The following is a 7064-nucleotide window of genomic DNA, read 5'->3' as shown; positions in this document are numbered from 1 at the left end:
GCTAAGTGCACCATTTAAATACATTACAACCCACAGCGGACCATGTTTTCTTTTTATTTATATGTCGTAACAATATGTGGTCCCTCTACGTTTTTTCTGGCAACATAGTCTTTATATAAATCAAAATATAGTGTGTACATAAAATTATTAAAATAGTATTTTTTTTGTTTATGAAACGTCATCAGTGTATATTTTGACTTTTAATCGCGTGTAAGGAAGTGTGACTGAGAATATTATTCGACAAACACTAAAGACATTCTGACTGAGGACTGCAGTCGTCTTAATGATGCTTACATTTTGTCCTTTGTTACATACTGCAAACGAAGTAAGAAACTGAAACTGATAAGGTACTACATCCTAAAGCTGCAGGCACATTACGATGTGGAAGTGATGCGTTGCTTAGGTAAATGACGAGATCTTAAAACACTAAGATACAACACGCCAGTGACAAACGAGAGGGGAACTGAGCATAGTCAACGGAAGGCGTGTACGTGTTTAGGTAGATTTACTTTGTAAGAAATACGGCGAAGCCAGATCGACCTTTTGTTGATAACACGAACGTATTGCGGTGTCGTTTGGCGATATTATCTGTAATTTTCCTTCGCGCTGCCTTATTCACTGCCGAGTAGCGACGTGTTTCCTGTATGCACCTACATATTGTGTAATTTTAAAATTTGAATTATTATTCATTTTCATTTACCCCAGTGCTTGTCCGAAATGAGCTACAGTAAAACAGAGCCGTACCCCCCCACTTGCCAAGTACTGTCGCTTTTATTAAAGCGGGACTGATTCATTTAAAGCCACATTTTATCTCATACTCATGCGTTTGGATTATTCGGATCACCACATTTAAAGAGCAATAGAGAAGCACAAACCTTGGTTCCACCTGTCTTTACAAAAAAACATTGTGTTATTATGTAGTTGTCTTTCACAAACGTGATTCAGCACGTCTGTGATATTGTTAGTAGGTTCTTATTTGTGTTTAATATCTTCTCATTCTTTTTTAAAATCTTTTACATTAACAGAGGAGATCGCAAAATAAGACTTAAAAATCCAGTTGTGTCTGTTGATATTTGTAACTCTGGTTCTCTGTTGTCATTGCTGTGATTCTCATTACGCTGCGTGATTTGGTGCAACTTTCCACACCAATCTTATCTTGTGCAGGCCTCTTCACCTTCTCGTTGCTACGTATTTGAACCTATTACTATAATCAACCTTGGTTTCTCTCTAAAAAATTTTGCCCCTAGCTTTAAATTAACTATGCTTGATAATAGCATGTTTTAACAAGTCACTTTGTGCAGTACGTATTTCTTTCCGTCAGTTTGATTCAGCTCGTCTTCATTAGTTATCCAATCTACAACTTGTATTTCAGAACCATTTTCTAACGTCGCATTTCGAAGTATTTTATTCCCTTCTTATCTGTGCTGTTGATCATTCGTATAAGGCTACATTCCAGGCAAATACATTCGGAAAAAAACTTTCAAAAGCCTTTTATGTTCGATGTTAATATATTTCTCTTTTTTATAAATTCCGTAATTGCTATCGCAAGTCTCCATTTTATATCATCTTCGATGTGCGTCAGTTGCGTCACTTCCCAAATAGCACAACTCGTGTATTATTTTTAGTGTCTCATTTTCTAATCTAACTGCCTCAATATCGTCTGTTTTATTTCCACTACGTTCCATTGTCTTTGTCTTATTTTTGTTGTTCATCTTACAACTTCTTTACAGGACACTGTTCATTTCGTTGAACTGATCTTCCATGTTCTTTGTCCCCTCTAACAGAATTACAAAGACTACAGCAAACGTCTATGGTTTTGTTTCTTCTCCCTGAACTTTATTTCCCATTCCAGATTTTTGCTTGTTTTCCTTTACTGCTTGCACTACGTACATACTGAATAACATGATGAATACTCTGCAGCCCTGCCTCATTGACGTCTGAGCCATTGCTTTCCTTGCACATCCTTCCACTGTTATAACTACAGTCGGGTGTCTGCACAAGTAGCACATAACTTTTGCTTCCTATATTTTATGACTGTCACCTTCAGATTTCAAAGGTTTTATTCCAATCGACATTGTCAAACGCATTCCTTAAATCTACCTTTCTGGCCATCAGTATTGTAACACCTAGACGACACAAAAACGCCTACTAGGCATGGAGTGTGATACATGCTGGGATATGCGACGGCGTCTCCAGCACCACGGACCGTGCGCACTGGTGTGGCTTTCCTTGTCGCGGCAAATGTGGCCTGTCGATTGTGGTTCACCCAGCAATAACACTGGTCATAAGCATCACATCGTTTTTCAACACGAGTTAATTTACAGCTTTCAGCTTGAAGATGGACCTGTTCGTGTACGGATGCTCCAAGGAGAACGAACTTGACAGATTGCATTCGTCATCTTAGTTTCATCAGCACATGGCGCGATTGTAGGGGTATGTCAGATACCAAGAATTATGGTATCTGGTTGAATTGGTCTGCATAGTTATTGTTTGGAGAGCAGCATTTCACTGTTTTGACGTGTTACAGCCAGGGGCTGTGCACTAGCTTGAAAGTCTGCGTAACATTGTCTTTGAACAAGATGACACAAGACCGCGTGTTCGACACTGGCCAGCACGGAGATTTGCTTGCAACACTCGGCAGCCACTACGATTGATGAACGCTGGCACAAGAATCGACGCAGAACGGAATGACTTGTTTGTGTCTGTCATCCAAGCTCAATTTTGCCTAGATGACCATCCGGGTTAGACACACAAATGCTGCCAAAGGTGGCAGACTTATGTATTAAATTTCGCCACCTCAAAGCAACCACAAATTTAAATACGGTACTGGCCATTAAAACTGCTACACCACGAAAATGACGTGCTACAGACGCGAAATTTAACCGACAGGAAGAAGATGCTGTGATATGCAAATGATTAGCTTTTCAGAGCATTCACACAAGGTTGGCACCGGTCGCGACACAGACGTGCTGACATGAGGAAAGTTTACAACAGATTTCTCATACACAAACAGCAGTTGACCGGCGTTGTTTGGTGAAACGTTGTTGTGATGCCTCGTGCAAGGAGGAGAAATGTGTACCATCACGTTTCCGACTTTGATAAAGGTCGGATTGTAGCCTATCGCGATTGAGGTTTATCGTATCGCGACATTGCTGGTCGCGTTGGTCGAGATCCAGTGACTGTTAGCATAATATGGAATCGGTGGGATCAGTAGGGTAATACGGAACGCCGTACTGGAACCCAACGGCCTCGTATCACTAGCAGTCGAGATTACAGGCATCTTATCCGCAAGGCTGTAACGGATCGTGCAGCCACGTCTCGATCCCTGAGTCAACAGATGGGGACGTTTGCAAGACAACAACCATCTGCACGAACAGTTCGACGACGTTTGCAGCAGCATGGACTAACAGCTCGGAGACCGTGGCTGCGGTTACCCTTGGCGCTGCATCACAGACAGGAGCGCCTGCGATGGTGTACTCAACGACGAATGGCAAAACGTCATTTTTTCGGATGAATCCAGGTTCTGTTTACAGCCAGCATCATGATGATTGCACCCGTGTTAGGCGACATCGCGGTGAACGCACATTCGAAGCGTGTATTCGTCATCGCCATACTGGCGTATCACGCGGCGTCATGGTATGAGGTGCCATTGGTTACACGTCTCGGTCGCCTCTTGTTCGCATTGACGGCACTTTGAACAGTGGACGTTACATTTCAGATTTGTTACGACCCGTGGCTCTACCCTTCATTCGATCCCTGCGAAACCCTACATTTCAGCAGGATAATGCACGACCGCATGTTGCAGGTCCTGTACGGGCCTTTCTGGATACAGAAAATGTTCGACTGCTGCCCTGACCAGCACTTTCTCCAGATCTCTCACCAATTAAAAACGTCTGTTCAATGGTGGCCGAGCAACTGGCTCGTCACAACACGCCAGTCACTACTTTTGATGAACTGTGGTATCGTGTTGAAGCTGCATGGGCAGCTGTACCTGTACACGCCATGCAAGCTGTGTTTGACTCAATGCCAAGGCGTATCATGGCCGTTATTATGGCCAGAGGTGGTTGTTCTGGGTGCTGATTTCTCAGGATCTATGCACCCAAATTTAGTGAAAATGTAATCACATGTCTGTTCTAGTATAATACATTTGTCCAATGAATACCCGTTTACCATCTGCATTTCTTCTTGGTGTAGCAATTTTAATGGCCAGTAGTGTACTTTATGTACGCACAATAATTAAAATTTCGTTATTAGCTGTCTTTCGTGGTATTACGTTTCCAGTGACTGGCAGTGTGCAAATGCCGTAAACACAGGATTGCCGTAGTTGATAGCCTCTGTATTGTCTAGGTAAACTTAAATGATGTGGTTTTGTCTCAGCCCTGTTGTTGGGGAAACCTCCATCATACTTCCGGCTGTGGCTCGCATTGTGAAGGATCAGACGAAGTGAATCTGTATTAGTGAGTAGGGGTGCCTGTATGGAGCGAGGCGGAGAACGGCTGCCGCGAACCTTGCGTGACGCAAAGCAGTGGCTGCTGTCGTGCAGGCCGGCAGTATCTGAGCTGTCGGCCGCGACCTACGCCCAGCCGGCAGCGCGTCGCCTCACGCCGAGCGCAACACCCCGCTCTGCACCATCTACACTGAAGCCCCAAAGAAACTGATATAGGCGTGCGTATTCAAATATAGCGATACGTAAACAGGCAGAATACGGCGCTGCGGTCGGCAACGTCTATATGAGACAACAAGTGTCTGGCGCACTTAATAGTTCAGTTACTGCTGCTAGAATGGCAGGTTATGAAAATTTAAGTGTGTTTTAATTTGGTGTTATAGTCGGCGCACGAGCGATGGAACACAGCGTCTCCGAGGTAGCGATGAAGTGGGGATTTTCCCGTACGACATTTTCCGACGTAGCAAGTGTTCCGTAAATATCAGGAATCAAACCTCCGACTACGCTGCGACCGGAAAGAGATCCTTTGCGATCGGGACCAACGACGACTGGAGGGAATTGTTCAACTTCAGAGAAGTGCAACCCTTCCGCAAATTGGTGCAGGTTTCAATGCTAGGCCATCAACAAGTTTCAGCCTCCGAACCATACAACGAAATGTCACCGATACGGGTTTTCGGAGCCAAAGGCCCACTCTTGTACCCTTGATGAAAGCACGACACAAAGCTTTACGCCTCGCCTAGGCCCGTCAACACTGACATTGGACTGTTGATGACTGGAAACATATTGCCTGGCCCGCATGTCGTGGTCGTGCGGTAGCGTTCTCGCTTCCCACGCCCGGGTTCCCGGGTTCGATTCCCGGCGGGGTCAGGGATTTTCTCTGCCTCGTGATGGCTGGGTGTTGTGTGCTGTCCTTTAGGTTAGTTAGGTTTAAGTAGTTCTAAGTTCTAGGGGACTGATGACCATAGATGTTAAGTCCCATAGTGCTCAGAGCCATTTGAACCATTTGAACATATTGCCTGGTCGGACGAGTCTCGTTTCAAATTGTATCGAGCGGGTGGACGTTTCAAATTGTATCGAGCGAATGGATTGTACAGGTATGGAGACAACCTCATGAATCCATGGATCCTGCATGTCAGCAGGGGACTGTTCAAGCTGGTGTAGGCTCTGTAATGGTGTGGGGCGTGTGCAGTTGGAGTGATATGGGACCCCTGTTACGTCTAAATACGACTCTGACAGGCGACACGTATGTAACCATCCTGTATGATCACCTGCATCCATTCATGTCCATTGTGCATTCCGACGGACTTGGGCAATTCCAGGAGAACAGTGCGACTTCCCACACGTCCAGAATTGCTACATAGTGGTTCCCGAAACATTCTTCTGAGTTTGAACACTTCCTTTGGCCACCAAAGACATGAACATTATTGAGCATATCTGGGATGCCTTGCAGCGTCCTGTGCTCCACCCCCTCGTATTCTTACGTATTTATGGACAGCCCTGTAGCATTCATGGTATCAGTTCCCTCCAGCGTTACTTCAGACATTAGTCGAGTCCATGCCACGTCGTATTGCGGCATTTCTGCCTGCTCGCGGGGGCCCTACACGGTATTAGGCAAGTGTGCCAATTTTTTTGGCTCTTCAGTGTACTTCAGACGGATCACGCTCAGTACTCACCTGCTCTTTGTGTCGCGCTTGTAATGGAACTAGTCAATAGCTCTCCTTTTGTCCCGTATTGGAGTATTAAATACGTGTGATAAATTCACTGCACGATCCCATAAGGGACCGATGATCTCGCAGTTTGGTCCCTTTCCCTCCCTTTTAAACCAATCAACCAACCATCCCATAGACTAAAAATTGTGATGTCTTTGAACCTGACTCTGACAAAAATGATAATGATTTTGTTATTTTTTAAATAAATTGATTGCGTATTATTTACTGTATTTATTTCGAAAATTTAATGATCGAATATTAAGTCTATATTAAGTTATCAAGATTAAAATTCTTAATTATAAACTTTCAAAACAACTTCAAGGAAAGTATTACCAATATGCAAGTAATTTTTTATGTAAAGGAATCACTCTGTTACATTTTTTATTAGCTGTTTGAGGCGTTTGTTGTATGTTGTCGGCGGGAAGTGGACGATGTGAAAGTTTCTTTTGCAGCACGCAGTCGCCGTGTTGTGTATGTAATTACGTTAACTCGAGGATAATCACTTAAAAGTGTGGAATAAACGTGATATTTGTGGACATTAACACCTGTGACTTTTATTACTGGTGCTAAAAATTTCTACGGTTGAAGAAGCTAATATCTTTTTGCAGCCATTAAGAATCTAAAGTACCTCTAAACTACTGTACGTTCTCACTGGACATAATGTAAAGAAGTCTGATGTGCCGTCTCTGTTTCTCATTGTTGTAAGACACTGAGGAGCAATTTCACCTGAGCCAGGTCGTTGTGTAAAACGAGGTTTGGATAAAACATTAGGTGGCGCACATTATATGCACTTTTTGTATCGGGATACAGAGAACGCTTGTGACATATTATTGCCGGCCGCGGTGACTTGCGGTTCTAGGCGCTGCAGTCCGGAACCGCGGGACTGCTACGGTCGCAGGTTCGAATCCTGC

The sequence above is a fragment of the Schistocerca piceifrons genome, chromosome 8, assembly GCF_021461385.2.
Source record: "Schistocerca piceifrons isolate TAMUIC-IGC-003096 chromosome 8, iqSchPice1.1, whole genome shotgun sequence".
Taxonomy (NCBI): Eukaryota; Metazoa; Arthropoda; class Insecta; order Orthoptera; family Acrididae; genus Schistocerca; species Schistocerca piceifrons.
This window is presented reverse-complemented; position numbering follows the sequence as displayed.